Here is an 18,436-nt window from a genome sequence, read left to right as displayed (position 1 = left end):
GAAAATTGGCTAGTTGATTTGATTGCACACTTTACTAAAATTAAGAAAAGAAACAAGTAATTCCGTAGTAAATTAATCGAGGCAGCAGGCTTGACAAATATCATGTGATGTGTCGTGTACGGGCGAGATTTTCGTGCTCCGGCCCCTTGAATGACGCTGAGGGAGGTCGCTCTTCGAAGATCTTGTTCGTTCAACGCCTGTAAAGAAACTGTTGGGATAATTCCTGAAAGAAGTGGTTAAGAGAACGCTCGAAGAACGTTACCACCTCAGTTATTAGAGGCACCGTAAAGCGGCTGACTAAAAAATCAGTGAGTGAGCTGCTCCAGAGAGCACACGTCCATATAATGGATGAAGCTGCAAGAGTCCACAAGAACTCTGTCACCCGAAGGCAACCTCTGTTAGTAACGAGTCGGCTTTGATTCTTTCACCTAAAATAGTGAGGTTAAAATAGTCGGCTAAGACTACAACACCCGAGATAAATCAGGCTAGATACAGAGACGTAACGACTCTCTCACCCGAAGGCTAGTGACTAGAAAACTCGACAAGCGCTTGTCCACCCGAAGGCTGTCTAGGTTATTCGAGTGTCCGCTCAGTGGCAGAAGCTCTTATCTCTCTTTCGTCACCGCTGGGCGTTTCAGATGAACCCGTCTCTCGTTAATCGTCCACTCGAACTCGCCTTGTCTCACAAAGAACCACACAAAGCTTTTCGCAAGCGATTTGCTGCGCAGAGATCGCAGAGATTGCGAGGTAAGAAGAAGACTGCCGCGCCACCACCGCTCTCCGCTCGCTCTTGTATTACTCCGCCGACGGTCCGCCGACGGTCGCGCAGTACCGCTGCGGCCGGTCATTTCGAAAAGACCGCTAATCCGCAACAAAGACCGACCGGAAAAATTCGAACGGAAATGACACTCGCGCGCGTCTTAAGCCGCCGGACGTGCGCACAGTTGCGCACGGAGACGTGTATGCCAGATGTATTACATACAAGATCGACACGTCAAATTGCATTTCTGCGCGCCGTCGTTACCCCGCTTTGTGCCGCATCGTTTTCTTTGTGCATCCGTAATTACCCCGTCGCGCGTCTCCGCATCTCCGCCGTAATCGCATGAAATTGGCGACTTAATTAGAAATCTAGCGGAAAGAAAACGCCGCGCGTCCCGCTCTGACATAATAATCGCACCGTCGAGTTAATTAATCCCGCGAACGGACATCAAAGCGGCGGAAGCGGCACTCGTCCGGATGCATACGTATGTACGTACACACGCGCGTCGCGATTGATTTGTCAAAGTGCGTGCGTGCGAGCGCGCGCGCGCGATTATTTTCGGCATCTGATGCGAGGCGATCCGATTCGGCGATTATTGCCCGCGCGGAAATTCCGTAGACAAAAATAGCGTAGCAGGAGCGTCGCGTCGTTCGAACGGGAGCGCCGAGATTTTGCGTAATAATGACAGATTACGGTAGACAGTACTATACGACCTGTCAGTCTCGACTATCTTTCCAGATCTTACAGCTTGGCCAGCCTGACATTACATTCGTCCCCGAATGTCTCCAAATCGTCGGTTCACTCCACTTGAGTCCCTCCCAACCTCCATGTTGGTTCACTCCTCTGAGTCCTTCCCAACCTCCATGTTGGTTCACTCCTCTGAGTCCTTTCCAATCTCCATGTTGGTTCACTCCTCTGAGTCCGTCCCGACCTCCATGTTCAGGCTTCGCTACCGGTCAGCTGCTTCTCAACTCCCTCCTCTCCGAGGGGTAGCGGATGAATCTCAACTATCTTCGAGGGGTAGCGGATTTTATCCCACTTCTGAATTGTAAGAGGCGAAAAATAACTAGAAGACTGCCTTAGATTTGAACTCGAACTCTCCGGGATCCCTGTTCACACGCCTAGGTCTTAGGCTGTACGGCCAATACTCCTACTGTTGTGATCAACTTGTTTTCATTCCGATCCTCTATACGACCTGTCAGTCTCGACTGTCTTTCCAGATCTTACAGCTCGGCCAGCCTGACATTACATTCGTCCCCGAATGTCTCCAAATCGTCGGTTCACTCCACTTGAGTCCCTCCCAACCTCCATTTTTGGTTCACTCTTCTGAGTCCCTCCCAACATCCATTTTTGGTTCACTCTTCTGAGTCCCTCCCAACCTCCATGTTGGTTCACTCCTCCGAGTCCTTCCCAATCTCCATGTTGGTTCACTTCTCTGAGTCCCTCCCAACCTCCATTTTTGGTTCACTCTTCTGAGTCCCTCCCAACATCCATTTTTGGTTCACTCTTCTGAGTCCCTCCCAACCTCCATGTTGGTTCACTCCTCTGAGTCCTTCCCAATCTCCATGTTGGTTCACTCCTCTGAGTCCTTCCCAATCTCCATGTTGGTTCACTCCTCTGAGTCCGTCCCGACCTCCATGTTCACGCTTCACTACCGGTCAGCTGCTTCTCAACTCCCTCCTCTCCGAGGGGTAGCGGATGAATCTCAACTGTCTTCGAGGGGTAGCGGATTTTATCCCACTTCTGAATTGTAAGAGGCGAAAAATAACTAGAAGACTGCCTTAGATTTGAACTCGAACTCTCCGGGACCCCTGGTTCACACGCCTAGGTCTTAGGCTGTATGGCCAATACTCCTACTGTTGTGATCAACTTGTTTTCATTCCGATCCTCTATACGACCTGTCAGTCTCGACTGTCTTTCCAGATCTTACAGCTCGGCCAGCCTGACATTACATTCGTCCCCGAATGTCTCCAAATCGTCGGTTCACTCCACTTGAGTCCCTCCCAACCTCCATTTTTGGTTCACTCTTCTGAGTCCCTCCCAACATCCATTTTTGGTTCACTCTTCTGAGTCCCTCCCAACCTCCATGTTGGTTCACTCCTCTGAGTCCTTCCCAATCTCCATGTTGGTTCACTCCTCTGAGTCCGTCCCGACCTCCATGTTAGTTCACTCCTCTGAGTCCTTCCTAATCTCCATGTTGGTTCACTCCTCTGAGTCCGTCCCGACCTCCATGTTCAGGCTTCGCTACCGGTCAGCTGCTTCTCAACTCCCTCCTCTCCGAGGGGTAGCGGATGAATCTCAACTATCTTCGAGGGGTAGCGGATTTTATCCCACTTCTGAATTGTAAGAGGCGAAAAATAACTAGAAGACTGCCTTAGATTTGAACTCGAACTCTCCGGGACCCCTGGTTCACACGCCTAGGTCTTAGGCTGTATGGCCAATACTCCTACTGTTGTGATCAACTTGTTTTCATTCCGATCCTCTATACGACCTGTCAGTCTCGACTATCTTTCCAGATCTTACAGTACTGTGCCGGATATATTGATCGGCGGAGCAATCACTTTTCTCCGTCGCACGCGATTTCGTCGAACGCGCGGTAATGAAATTCATGGCGCCACATGATTAATATTTCGGTGTACGGCGACGTATCCGCCGTCAAAAATGCTAACGAACTCGGAATTTCGATGCTAATCCTAAGATGAGAAATTGGACGGGATTCGAGACTAGCTCGCACCGCCGTGGACCACGTATTTACGCTGAAACCAGTAAATCACATTCGCTTCGGCGCGATCGGCCTAATAAACCGTCTCGAGTCAAAGTCGAGTTGTTTCTTGCGATTCGATTGCGCAATTCACCGCGCGACGCGGATACTTACTCCTAGATTTATTCCGAGGGCAGAGCCAACGCTGCATCTCAGTGGCTGGAACGTTCGATAAACGTTATTTCGATATTACGTCGACTCCGAGTTCGCGCTTCGGCAAGTTACCCGTTAAATTACGCATCCGCGGGAAAAAGCACGGAAGAGTCCCGTCATCGGGGACGAAAGTAATTCCGTCGCGAGGAAACAACGCGAAGGCAAGCGGCGATGTTATGTAAATGAGCCAGCTTTATTAAACGAATCGACAGGATCGAGCGAGACGAGCCGCCGCCGCCGCGCGTTCGTTTGTTCATTTTTCGGCGGAATCGCAAAAATAGCGGGATTATGCAAATGCGGCGTTTATCCGCCCGGGAGCCGACAGCGCTCGTCGATCTTCCACGGTCGTTATAACGCGAAGATGTTCAGCAAACGTCGCGAAAATCGCACCCGTTAATCTCCCGGGGCGCGTTCTTATCGGTCCGCCGCGCCGTTATGAATTAAAGCCAGCCTGCCATGCGTCGGGGCGCAGCCGGCCGACGCACCGAGTCTAAATAACGAATGTGATCGCGTAATAACAGGTCGATCGGCTTCTGTCCCCGGCCGGTTAAACCCCGCGTGCACGCGCGTTTTGCCGTGCGTTTGTTATCTGCGGAGATGAAAAAGTGTTTCGGCGAAGCACTCGAACCTGCCTGGGCGCGAGTGCGCGCCGACGCGACGTATCGAGAGAAAAGATCGGTTCTGCTCGCGAGATAGATTTATGTATCACGTTATTAGGCGAATTCTTTTTTTCACGGAAAGGGTAACACGTAGCAATGATATTCACGTCGCGTCGCAAATATCGCCGGCAGCTCTATCCAGGCAGCACGGAGTTCTCCACGGTTGGATTGTGTAACTTATTACACGGCGCGCATAGCATTTTGATTAATAGAAAATATATAACACGCACAGCACTTCGATTAATAGAAACTATCTGCACGCTCATTGAAACAGCAAATTACTGTAATTAGCGTTGTGTTTGATCTCGCATGAATTTATTACAGCTGTGTTTTATTAAATACATACGTCAAAAGCATTCCAGCCTCCAAGCGCGTATGTATGTAAGTGCCACCGGAATTTCCGTTTAAACGGCTGCGAGGTAAACCACCTAGTATAAAGAGATTCAGCATAAAGCGATAGACTGAAGGTACTGTCTTAGGGCGAAGCATCGTACTCTGTAAGCTTACGTAAAAGCAAAATTCTTGTAATATTTAATAAATTATTAAAGAACGCAAGAAGAGAGAAGAGAAAGAGATATAAGATAAATATTAATAAATAAAATATTAATTTTGCTAACGAAAATTGCAATCTTTGGTGCTTTATGATGCCATATGCTTTAAAACGAGTTTCGACAGAAATATGTTTTATTAGAGAGAGATATGGCGTGCAAAATAAATAACATCAAGAAATTGCCTTTCCAAAAAAGAAAAGCTAAAGAAAAAGACGCCAAGTTTATGCGTTGTGGATTATTTCAATCTATTTTCCTACAAAAAGATGAGATATAATAATTTGCACCAATTAAGGGGAAATATGCATAAAACTCGATGCTGCTGTATCCAATAAAATGTAAATCACCACGATAGAAGATAATATCGCGCTTATACATAAACAATTGCACAAGTTTGTTTTAATGATTGTTATGAAGTTGAAATTTTATTTCGTATCGCTAATATGCTAATACATGTAGAAAGCTCTCGATCTACGAATATTTTATGAATATTCATTGCGAATATCATCAGAATATTCTCATGAGCTCTCAAATATCTCAAAAATGTATGTAGCTCTCACGCAATTATACGATTGACGAACTGATAAAACACTGTAGATTGATCAAACTTACAACTTTGAACTCTCGCAAAATCATTATCAAAATATTATACATATAACAATAAAATGCCACAGATAATAACGTATCAATAAAATTTCTCACAGGAAAGAAATGCAATAAATTTGAGCTTTCAGTGTAATATCTTTTCTCTCGACGTAAATGAATATTTCAACATATCCAAAACGGTTATCACTAATTCAATGAAAATGAAGCCTGTCACGACCTACGCGATATCGCAGAATTAAAAAATTGTTTAGAGGGTGTGCAGGGAGAAAATCTGCACGCGCGTCGGGCTTTTCCATCGTAGGCGGGCAAAGTGCGGCATCCTTGTGCACGATCACGAGGAGCTGTCAGCTTGATAAAACGTCAGCGTAATCAAATCGCGCTCGAGCTGAAAACGTCAGGCGGCGACGTATCGCCGCGTTTCGGGGGTCCAATCAAGGTGGCATTGAATGCGTTTGTTACGATGCCTCGCCTGGCTCGCCCCACGGCTCGGATAAGTGCATTATCGGGGCCCACGAATGCCGACGACACGCACACGCGTGGCGGGAGACGTGCGCGGGCGTACGAATGAACGCCCGAATGGAAAATCCATAGGCGACGCCGCTGTTCTCGCGCTGTATTCTGCGATTCTAATGAGGCGTACAGTCGTCGTCATTTGCCGAGATTGGCGCGAACGAGCGGGGGCGGGGGCGCGGTGGGCGATGGAGCAAGAGGAAGAGCGGGATCAGGCTCCGCGCGAGACAGAGAGAATTCAATCCCGTAAAGTCGCGGCATAATAAGCAATTACTGCCCGTTCCGTAGGAATTGTGCGTGGCGCGCCGCCAGAGCGGAAACTGCATTCGCGGAGGGGGGATCGCGATTAAATACATGTTACATGCCATTAACCCTTTCAACTCGGTGGCATCGAGGCGTACGGGGAACACCGAGTTATAATCGTCGCGGTGTTTCCACGAGGGTCGCCTCTATTCAGATCGAAAATTTTCGGTTCCGCAGAGAGTTATACGCGTAAAAGTCAAGTTTCGAAACGTAAGCGAATGTACCTGCTTCGTAATAAATACTGTGCACTCACCGTGCACGTTTAATTAAAATAACGTAAAGCTAATGTTGAATCGAAGTAATCTGTCGCTAGTAAAAATATAATATGAATAAAGCCGAAATTCGTTTATTACGACATGTAACGAAGGATATATGAGATTACCCTGTGAATTATAATGTAATACGCGTATGACCGCGAAAAAAAATATGTATAACTTTCATCTGATGGAAATATAGTAATATAAGTAAAAATCTTAGTAATATAAAGGTTACACAAAAGCTTTTTGAGTGTCGCGCAAAAAACAGAGTAATGGGGCTTAGATTAGATTCCCTTTTTGCGATTGATCCATTTCATCCGTTATATCGTTGTATCGCAATACATCTACGATCGAGGTTGCCAAGGTATCGACGCGGTAACATCATCGATACCATTGAAAGCGGATACTCTTGTTCGCTGAGCAGAACGATCTCTGAAAAACCCGGCTATCATTGATATCCCTACGGCTGGATCGCGCTTGCGTTAATAACGAGGAGCGTTTGGTTGGAAAAAAAAGATAAAATAACGAGGAAGCATATTTTGTAAATGGCACACACGTAATACGAGCCTCCCTCTCTCTCTCTCTCTCTCTCTCTTTCTAACGCAGAAATTCACAAAATCTTTGATGCACATTGAAGTAAATGACTTGGAAACGATGCATTAGTTACTTGATTCGCAAGTATTGTACATTATTTTCTCCATGTAATTTTCTATGACCTTTTAAAAAAATCATCTCCATTTCATACGAAATCTGCGACATTGAAATATAAATCGATAAACCATGAATAGGTACGTTACAACGTTTTCAATGAATTTTTACTTATAATTTGGAAGAATTACAGATACTATATTAGCGTATATTATAGTGGATTTCGATCACTTCTCTTTTTCGCAGAAATGCACGGGATCTCATTTAAATGTAAAATAAAATTTTAGAATACATGTAGTCGTTAAATGCGAATTTTGAATATAATCTTTAATAACGCCGTGTTTTAATTCGTGATATCTTTGTAAGAGTTTCCGCCATCGTTCTTTTTACTGTAAACCCAGCCGGGCTACTTAAGCTTCAAGTAAGATTTGCAAGACTTTTTAATTATTTCTCATATACGCGAACTGACGTGAGCCTCGGCAAAACAGGCATAAATTCTAAACAGACACAGGAATTAGCAGAATTTCCTTGAGCACTAAAAAAGTCTGGCAGATCACGCTTCCTTCGTACTTCCTTCGTGAACTTTTAAATCGCGTCGCTTTATGCTCGAACCTTGCGCCGTCTTTCGAAACTTAAAGTCTGACCGTCGTATTCCGGCTTCGGGTGGATAAGGCGAGAATTTACAGCCAGGTTTGGCAATGCGCACGTACGTGTATAAGTCTGAAATATGCTTCGAAGCTTATCCAATGTCACAGTCGACCAAGAAACATGCGTGCAAAGGCAATAACGCGGTTCGTCTCTCTCCCGCTCGAACCTTTCGTTGCCTTTCGATAACTTACCACCCGCTGGTAGATTACGAAAGCAATCCACTTCGGTTTCGTTGCTGTTTCATAACGTGTTCCATGAATTTCATTAAACGCCTGGAAGATGGAAGAGAAACTTGAATTGATTGAGACTGATTTCGATTCCGATATGGAAGATTTTGTTTCTGCCGCACATTCGTCAAGCTTTAATTAACGAATCATAATTAACAAGCAATCTTCCACGAGTAACTTTCTACGTAACGGAAACTTAAATGATTGCTCATTTACGTGAACAGCATCTTCAATTCGTAGGACAAAATGTCCTGACAAGTAAGAATTCCTCCCGTGTAATTATTGTTAAGCGAGCGGCATGAGGTTGTATCGTCCAGCCTGTATCATCGCAACCTGGACTTCAACTTTCAATTCGCGAAATTGCTTTTATTTTTAGCAGAAGTGTTCTCCATAATTAAGCTGCCCTGAAAATGCCCGTCCGAGAGAAATTTTCATTAGTTCACGAGTATGTACAATGATGCGCGAAACGACACGCGCTTACGCGTGCACATCCCCCGCGTGTCAGTTGATGTACCGCATTAAGTTAATGAACTTTCTCCTCCCCTTCTTCCTCCTCGCAAGCGAGTTATCTTCGAATTACATAAATCGATATGCATCTGCCCGCGCTATAAATCAATAAATTCTTGCGCCTCCTCCTCCTCCTCCTCCTCCCCTTCCTCTCCCCCTCGCGGAGCGTCGGCAAACAAAACACCCCGCTCCTGTTTCGCGCATATCTGCACATAGTACACACATAAGCGAACCCATCCTCTCCCCCTCGTCGGACCTCACCCCCGATTCCTCCCCCGAGCGGAATATGGGCTTAAGCAGCCGTTTTTTATTCGCGTTAAAATGCACCCTTGGCAGGAAACTATGGCGCCCGGGCGGCGACAGTCACCCCTCACCTCCGGAGCTGTTCGGTCCGCCTCCACCCCTCGCGCCGTGCACTGTAGAATGGGGGCACCAGATAATTCTGTTTTAGTTTCGCATTACAACACGAGGCACGGCGGCGAGAGACGGACTTCTCGTCCCATCAGGGTGACACCCTTCGCCCTTCGTAACCGTCTCCCCGGTCGTCCCGTTTTCCACTTTCTTCGGGGACGCCGCTCTGGGGCACCGGAGAAGAAATTCGTTCTTCTTTCCCCCTAACGTTATTCGCCACGTGCTCTCTCTCTCTTTCTGCGTTACGCAGCCTCATCTTCGTTACGTTTCCCTCTCGCTTTTCCCGTCCGGCGCGAAACTCCTCGCGAGAGGTGGCTGCCGAATAAGAATTTGACTAATGCAATCGCGGATGCTAAGAAGCCACTCTCGCCGGCTATTGTGCCACGTTATCTTCTTACTTTTACTCCCTGTCCTCTCTTCTGCGTCCCCTGCGGCAGAGAATAGAAAAAGACGAAAGGGGGATACGGGCGAGGGGTGGCGTGAAGGACGTTTTGTCGGAAGTATATTCGCGCGCGCTTACTTCGCCGGGGGTTGTGGAGCGTTACGAGGGGAACGCCAACCCGAGATTTAAGTGTTTACATTGAGTGGCGATTCTTTCGTGAAGATAAGAATACGTTCTTTCTGTTACGTAGATCAGCGTCTACTTCCTGTGCGAGGGTTGCAACTTTTCTCAGCTCCGCGTCGCGTGGAATTAAAGCATGATTGAGGAGCACACGAACCATGCAAACTTTGCAGACTAAATTTTGTTAACTCACCTACTTGCGCAACGGCGGATTGCGCGTTTTGCAGAGAGCTAAAAGCGTTAAATAACCGATTCAACGGTATCTATTAGGAGTGTGATTTAGTTTTGAGGGTTTTGCAACAGATGGCTGTAGTGTCAGTTTGTTCCAATAGCTGTTTCCGATAACTGTTGTTTCTTACAGTCTTGACATTATCCATGACATTTAGTAGCATTATAGCAATAGATGCGATAACAGTCGTGTTTATATCATCGTAAAAATGCAACTTCCGAAAGCTCTTTACCATTTTCCACATGCGTTGCTTTTGTTTTTTAATCAAAACAAAACTGCCGCTGACGGTTATAGAATTCTTGTGGAAACTTGTGGTGATTCTGCCCCATCAATTAAGACGTGTGAATACTGGTTTGGACGCTTTAAAAGTGGTGATACTGATGTGAAGGACAAAGAACGCTCGGGACAACCAAGAAAGCTTGAAAATGCAGATTTCCAAGTATTATTGCACGAAAATCCAACACGATCCACTTCAGAACTTGCCAGAGCATTAAATGTTGATCGTACAACAGTTACCAAACATTTACATGAAATGGGAAAAATTCAGAAAGAAGGGAAATGGGTTCGACATCAATTATCGGAAAGTGCCATTTGAACATTTGCATTTCGTTGATCGCCAGGCAAAAAAAGAAGAGTCTTTTGTCTCGGATTGTTACTGGGGATGAAAAGTGGATCTATTTTGATAATCCGAAACGCAAAAAATCATGGGTGGATCCAGGCGAACCATCAACATCCACTCCGAGACGCAATATTCACGGTTGAAAAGTAATGCTCTGTATTTGGTGGGATAGTGTACTATGAGCTGTTAAATCCGCATGAGACTGTCACGGCTGATCGTTATCGACACCAATTGTACAAGTTGAAGCAAGCATTGGACCAAAAACGACCACCAATTGCGAGTAAACGACGGAAAGTGAATCTTCTTCGTGACAACGCTCGACCTCACGTTGCGTTATCAGTGAAAGAAACACTATTAGAGCTCGAATGGCAAGTCTTACCGCACCCCGCGTATTCTCCATGCGATTATTATTTGTTCCGGTCGATGCAACACGCTTTAGAGGATACACACTTTCATAATTTGGAAGAAGTGCGAAAATTCGTCGACGAATGGATCAACTGAAAAGAAGAGTGATTTTATCGTGGTGGAATCGATCTCTTGCCAGAAAGATGGGAAAAAGTGATAGAAAACGAAGGAAAATATTTTGATTAAGGTATTCATTCATTATCATATTTAAATACATACGTTTTTGAGCAAAAAAAACCCTCAAAACTAAATTACACCCCTAATACAATAGCGTGGTGTAAGGGTTTTCCCTCGATCTCTGACCCCGAGGTGGCTTTAAGCTGAATTCCACGTTCGTCCGGGCACATTCCACCGTCCATTCCGAAAGCGAAACTCACCCCTGGTCCGTACACGAGACAGACGGAAGCAATTTCGAGTTTACGCCTCGACAAGCTCTCGCGCAAGACGCACATCTCATTTCGCAGCAGTCAACTGACTCCTCCGAATGAAATGTGCGTCCGCTTCTATACAAAGCGGCAAAATCGCAAAAATCGCTCGCGTCGCGCTTCGAAGCTAAATCTTTGACGATTGTTAAACGAGCTGCGAGTGTGAATTTGTTGCTCGTTCGAAGAATCGGCGGATGAAGTAAATCTCTGACAGGTAGCGCGTGATGCATTCCAGCGATTCGTCCAAACGCGAATTGTCTACCTATCGGCGGACAGGAATCGATTCCGAGCAAACAACGAATGGTCGACTGCGTTTTAAATATCGCAGCTCCGAATCCTCTTTTGACAGCTCGCGAGAATCTGAAACCATCGCTGTTCTCCCGCGCGCGCGCGCGCGTCCATTCGCAGGCACAAACGTCCACCGGTTTTGGATTTCTCCGCGCACAGAGAGAAACAATCGAAAAGGCCGAAATATAATACGCCCGTGGCCGCCAGCCACGTAGAAAGTGAGACGGCCCCTGCAGTTGTGTAATAGGAAAATCGTACTTTATGGCTCTCTGTGCATTGTCGTCGGTCTCTGTCGTCGGGGTTGCATGCCTTGAATAACTGCCGGGACCCGGGCCCACGTAAGCACCAAGTATAAACCTTCTTTCTTCGATTCCTGACCTCGGCGTGGAATTAATCTGGATTCCGCGCGACACTGGCACGCGGCGCGATTTCACCGGCGATATTTCGCGCATGGTCGATACGCGCGGCAAATGGAACCAATCCCAAGTTTTATCCCGATAAATCGTCGCGCAAAATACTGCCGCGCCGTCCGTCGCGCAAACACGAATTCCGCTGTTCAATACGACGATTCTTCTTGTCTAAAGTGACACGGAATAAACCGATAAATCTCGAATTACGTAAATGAGAATGCATCTACTTTATAAATCTCGAGCAGTTATTGCTTTTCTCTTTTAGACCATTTCTTCCGCGTTTTTTTTCCTGGGAAAAATACGGTTATAAATTCGATAAAATGCAGTGAAAGCGTGACATTTACGTACATGTAATCGTCCGTTTATCTGCTCGCAATAAATAATTTTCTTTAATTTAATATCAATAGCGCTTACATGTATCGCTTACATTTCATAATACAGTAATTAATCGAATTAACATAAATAATCCGATTAAATTCTCAGATTTAAAAGAAGACGCGTCTCCCCTAGCTATAGAGTATCGACTCTAACCGACACACACATGTACAGACACACTGAAAAAAAATCTGGTTGCATTAATTAGAAATCTGGTAGGTTCAACCAGTTTGTCTGTTGGAAAATGGACGAATCAGAATTCCTTTAGGAATTACCAGATGAGCATGATTAATTCCTTCCTGTTAAATTTACCAGATTTTCTTGATAATAATACTAAATGTATTTAGTTAAATTAACATGACTGTTTAGTGAAAAGAAACGTTTTTCTGTTTCTTTACCGTGAGTTTTCTTGGATTGCTGTAAATGAAATATCATGTTGATATTTATACAGGATGTCCCGTAATAATCGCCTAACCTCTCGCATGCCAATAGAGCAGATCGAGATGAACAGAAAAGTCCCATATCATTTTGCGATATTCGCAATAATAATCGAAATATTGCATATTAAAGTCAAGCGAATCCAGAGCGCGCGGAGGCGAGTGCCGAGCCGCTCGAGGTATAGGATTATTATGGCGAATATCGCAAAATGGTATGGGACTTTTCTCTTCATCTCGATCTGCTCTATTGGCATACGAGAGGTTAGGCGATTATTACGGGACACCCTGCATAAAAAAATATAAGAAGAGAACACGTTTTTTCATCCGCCATCACTTCACAGCCATTCCACTAACTAATTTCATTTCACTAGAGGAGGAAAACGTGCCGTCCGTGCCGATCCGTTTCCCGAACATGCATCAACACGCACGACACGAAACAATAGAATGCTGCTGGAGTGCCCTGCGATTAACCAGAATTCTGATTGCATCTTCGTTTGTTCTTATGTCTAGTGTAATATAACTAGAAGTTTCATAGATCCAACTGGAAAATACTAACCAAATTCTTATAGTACAGTTTATCAAACGTTCTAGTTATAAAATATCCAGTCCTATCGCGATAACTAAAAATTCTTGGTTAGTTTAACCAAAATGCATTCTATCAGATACGTCTTGTTGACACAATCAAGTCATTTTTCTCAGTGCAGGATCTCTCGAATCACCGATAAAATTCTTATCGCAGGAAGCGAACTTGCTCCGTCGTTAGCTACAGCGAGCACGCGAAAGCGATTTCGAACGTCGTCATCGGTGCACACCTCATTTCGCCGCGTCCGAGCTCGCTCGTAGTCGTGACGGCGCTTCTTCCGCAATGCGGCCGGCGAGGGTAGCGCGGTCCGGGGACCGGGATGGAGGGTGGTTAATCCATCCCCCGCCGTGAGTCACGCGCCAGCGCGGAATTTACGAGGCCCAGCGTCGTCGTCGTCGTCGTCGTTGTCGCTCCTCGGCTCCTCTGATCCGCAGGATTATCTCTCTCGGGTCGACTACGCCCGACGACCCCCATCCGGCACCGACGCCCGATTATTATGCGATCAAAATGCGGCGCCTCTAGTTAGGACGCCCCTTAATTATAAGGGGCTGATCGATCCAATAGATCCGACCAAATGTACCCCAGCGTAGCTGTCACCGTACCCGAAAGAAGGGTGCTGTTCGTTTACGCGCGCGCAACCTGCTGTACACCGAAATAGCCGATCCCGCGTTTGGCTTGCCATGGGGGTTGGAATTCGTGGATACGCTGGGGAAGGTTCCGCCGCTCTCTGTTATTTGTTACAGCGCCGTGTGTCAAGAGTGCTTCGGTCGCCGTCGATTTCTACGATCTTGCGATACGATCGCTTCGCACGCGTCGCGGATATTGCGACTTTGCACACGTGGCTCGCGATGCGATTCGATCCAATCAAGGGGATTCAAGGTGGTGATGCAGCGAGATTTGACACGCGCGTCAAGACTCACGCGTGTCGTTCATACTTTGACGCGTCGCAGTCTCTCGTTAACTCGACAACGTTGCTCCAGTTAACTGATCGTTGTTAATTAATTGCCAGAGCAATTGAGTTATTTCGGAGAAGATTTTACGGCTCGTTTGCCGGAGTCTCATCAACAGCGCGAAAACATTCGCATGGAATCGGTTCTTCAGCGTCATTGATTCGACGATGATTAAACTAGTGACTGTCGGGTCTTCGTTCCGTTCTATTTGCAGGATTCGCGTTACCTCTCTCGACTCTGTAATCAAATTACTCGCGTGAAGTCTACGTCAAAACGAGAGTTTCCGCGTGCAAAGCTCGTCGTGCACATTCGCGGGTACACGCGCGCGTCACGCGTGCTTTGAGCCCAACGAAATATTACGAGATGGGAAGACCGCGAACATTTAATTACTGGCAATCAATCTTTGTAGCCACCGCCATCGGTAGCTGCTAGTGCCACCCACAAGATTATCTGTCCCGAGCCCGCTGTCCTCCCCCTTCTCCCATGCGGCTGCAACGATCGATTATTACACCATTGCATCGGAATAACGGCGCCTTGTTTAGCCCCCTTAATTACGCCGCGCTGATCGATAGAATCGATTTTCCTGAATTCACCCCACAAAATTGTCGATCCACGGAGGGGACCTGCGGTCGCCTCCCCGCGTTATCCGCAACGCCGAAGAATACCGTACCGCCACTGCACAGGGGTAGATAAGACGCCGCGGCTGAATAAATAATTATACACGTTGACAGATCTCTCCCGCGAATTTCTCCACCTGCTGAGGAGGAACGGCCGTTTCATTATCACGATCTCTTTTTAACGCTGGTTAACGATGCTGTGCGAGGAGGGATTACGCGCGAATAAATGTTTCATGACAAATGCATTTTGCTTTGCGCTCGCGATAATGCGCGGGAACGCGCGATACGTGGCATTTTAATATTTTATCGCGACATAACATACATAAGCGCACGTAGTGGTGACTCGTGGTCAAAGAATTGTTAAATATTCAGCGAGAATCAACCTCGAATAACGGGAAATATCCGCAGAGAAGAAGCGTGACATCTTCTTTGCGACGGACGGGCATTAATTTCCGCCATTTGTTACAAAAGTGTCGCGAATCGGCGTCACTCTGTCTGTTATCAGTCCTCATTACCGTTTTATTACCTCCCGTGAAAATGAAGGAACGAAATTGCATCGTGACGGTCACGCGTATATACCTGGCGCGCTGGAGCTCTATACGAATTGATGAGTCTGTCGGTGACGTTTCGATTGATTCATCAATACCGAATGGAAATAATAAGCTTTACCAAGTAATCTATCATGAAAATAGCATTATTGCATGATTCGCCGACAAAGGTGCACTACAGAGCAAGTGAATATTTCACGCACCGGGCGTTCTAATTGTGAAAATCCGCGGCACATTATCATGAGCCTGGCAATGGAGATTAATAACTGTCGATACGGAAATACGTTTTCAATCTATCCGTTCGTGAAGTAAAATGCAATATCGTGTCTGACAAGCATTGTTACATCTCATTCATCCATTTTGCGAAAACAGGGGAAAACGTAAATTGCCATTTAAGTGTGCGGCGTATCCAAACGGATATAAACAAATTAATATAAACGAACCAATATGCAATATAAACAAATCATCATTCGCTTCATCGAAACTCCGAAAATTCGAGGAGAAACTCTCGTACTCCTCAACTTCGATAATAATACTTTCCTCAGTCAGGCGTGGTAGCTGTGGTTTAAATTAACTTCGAGCTCCTCACAATTCTTAGCGACGGAAACTTTTGCTCAACCTTCGTTAATTCCGACTGCTACGATTCGTGCCATTATATCTGAATCCGATCCTGCCTATTTGAGATTACGAATGTTTGCGTGATCAACCGTGAAATGGACGACTTTATCCAGTCGAAGATGCATCGAGGTTTTCCTATTAAAGAAGGCGACATCGTGACTGTACGTGCTGAACCTGTCGCTTCGCGCGACGTAGGAAATATATTCCGCCAGGACCCCCTCTGCGACTGGTTCCCGAGGGAATATGCGATCCCAAGGCACGTCGTATAATGCGCCGGAGTGACGCATCGGCGGAGTCTGCATAACTGCATATATATCCCCGTAGCGATTCGCATCATGCAACCGGGGAGCATCGTTCTTGCTCCTCGTCCATCACCACATCCACCCTCGCTCGCGTCTACTCGCTGCGCAGGCAGGGAGGGTGGTCGCGCAAAAAGGCGATCAACCCCTGACGAGATAAACGGCGGACTGTTCAATTGTTAAATTCTTGACCCTACGTGAGGGTGGCAGCAGAGAACGTGGAGTCATTTAATGTTGAAAAATGCCTGTCGCTCCTCTTGGGAAAGGGTATACGTGCTTACTGCGTGATTAATGTTAATCATGGAAGTACTGATAATTGCTTTGGGAATAATACAAGCGGAAAGAATTACTCGAGATGCTCTGTCGAGTTTCAAACAGCAATGGAAATATAGTGAATAAGAATATTAACTTGTTGAACTTTTTGATGTTTTCGCTGCCCACGATAATAATGTAAGACAGTGAGAAAGTGAAAATGTAAGGAAGAAAGAAACTGTTACAGTAAATGACATAATAAGTTGAAAAATGTAAAATGTGACAATGTACATTGTACATTGCGAAATTGCATGTCGGGAGTTCAATATTTACCGCGTAACATTTGAGTTGACGAGCGAAAATGCAGTTTTATGCAAACGGCATCGGCTTCTAGGAACACTTATGTACAATAAGCAGGTGTCACAACGTTTTGCGCCACGTCGCGATAATAACTTTACATTGTAAAACTTGCAAGCCAATCCTTTTAATTCGTCCCAGTCACGTCACAGTAGACCGAGTAGGATTTCTCTTTTTATACCGTTCGTGAATACCGACTAGCGTGTGTCGTTTTCATAATTGCATGAAATACAGATGTCCCCAGGTCGTTGACTTATTTTAGATCTGAATTACGGCTGACTGACATAGTGTCACGTAGCGCGACGGTTTACTATGCCAAACGTTTCCTAAACGTCATTAGACATGAGACGAAAAAGTCTGACGCAATGTTGCGGACAGTAATCGTGATGCAAACAGACACACGCGATAAAAATGACGAGATTAGATATTAGATTAGCAAATTTAACGTTTAACGAGGATACACGGTATTTCGGATTTCACAAGGCAAAAAGTTCCACGAGATTTTCATAATCGAGCGTGGTAAAGAGGCTCCTCCATAATCCGATCTCTCGGAGGAAAAAGACATCGCTTCAACTTTCGGCTGAGATTAGACGCATTTTTGGTCGTTACCTTTTTTTGGTCGGAGCGCGATTCATCCGTCCTCGGTAGACAGTGGCCACCGGGTAAAAACACGCGCGCGTTGATGTGCGTGCATGCAAGATAGACGCAGAAAAAAGGAACGAATGGCCGGGTCTGCAGAGCCCACGTAATCCTGTGACTGATTGTAGGTAATTACGCCACTCCGGTTGGCTCCGTGCCGCCACGCGAGCGTCATGGGTTGAGGGTGTTATCTCGAGCGGAAATAAAATCTCAAAGACCTTCGACTCCATCCGCGACTATCTCGTAGTCGCCGTCCCTTGTCCCGAAGTCGTGTTAACATTTTGTCGTTTGTCTGTCCCTCCTTGAGGGATCAGCGCGTTTCTTCCGTCTCCCGTTGCAACCCCTTTTCGAGCATCGTCATATATTACGCACGCGGTACAACTTGGTGGATTTGGTGTAAAGCTTCAGTGCACTGGCTGTCATTAATTTCGTCCCGAGTTCATGAAAGACGCTATTCTTGGCGCAAGACTGAGGAGATTCCGACACGGAGAGTTAATGTTAAATTTCCACTAAAGTTAATGCAGTTAATGGTAAATCTACCGATTAGCGAACCCACCTCCTATCACCTTGTCCTTGACATATATTATAGAGGTCACCCTCCTGAGTGACCTTCAAAAGGTTTTAGCCGTCGGTCGTTGTTTACTAAAAAGTTATTAACAAAAGAAGTTTAATGATTTTGCACGAATTTTCAGCCGTCCACAACAAGCAAAAGGTTATATTTTCCGAAACTGGAGCCCCGGACACATACGCTCGGTTTCGGCCCGCTTCGCGGAGGGCGGGGGGCAGGGGCTTCGCCCCCCGCCCCCCGCCAGAACCAGTGTAACA

General features: G+C 46.1%; 1 protein-coding gene and 1 long non-coding RNA gene across 3 annotated transcripts in view; both read right to left on the bottom strand.

Annotated features, from left to right (window-relative positions):
- LOC105279403 (protein slit) overlaps positions 1 to 18,436 on the bottom strand; it is a 392,017-nt gene that overhangs the window by 117,992 nt on the left and 255,589 nt on the right. The gene's annotated exons all lie outside the window — the stretch shown is intronic.
- Positions 14 to 1,522, bottom strand: LOC113561468. The gene is made up of 2 exons (XR_003406187.1): positions 516 to 1,522; positions 14 to 428 (listed from the first exon to the last, which is right to left on the bottom strand). It is a non-coding gene; the product is annotated as an uncharacterized LOC113561468 (long non-coding RNA).

The sequence above is a fragment of the Ooceraea biroi genome, chromosome 2 (genome assembly GCF_003672135.1).
Source record: "Ooceraea biroi isolate clonal line C1 chromosome 2, Obir_v5.4, whole genome shotgun sequence".
In the NCBI taxonomy this organism is placed as follows: Eukaryota; Metazoa; Arthropoda; class Insecta; order Hymenoptera; family Formicidae; genus Ooceraea; species Ooceraea biroi.
Note: the sequence above shows the minus strand (reverse complement) of the source record. Positions and strands in the feature narration are given on the sequence as shown.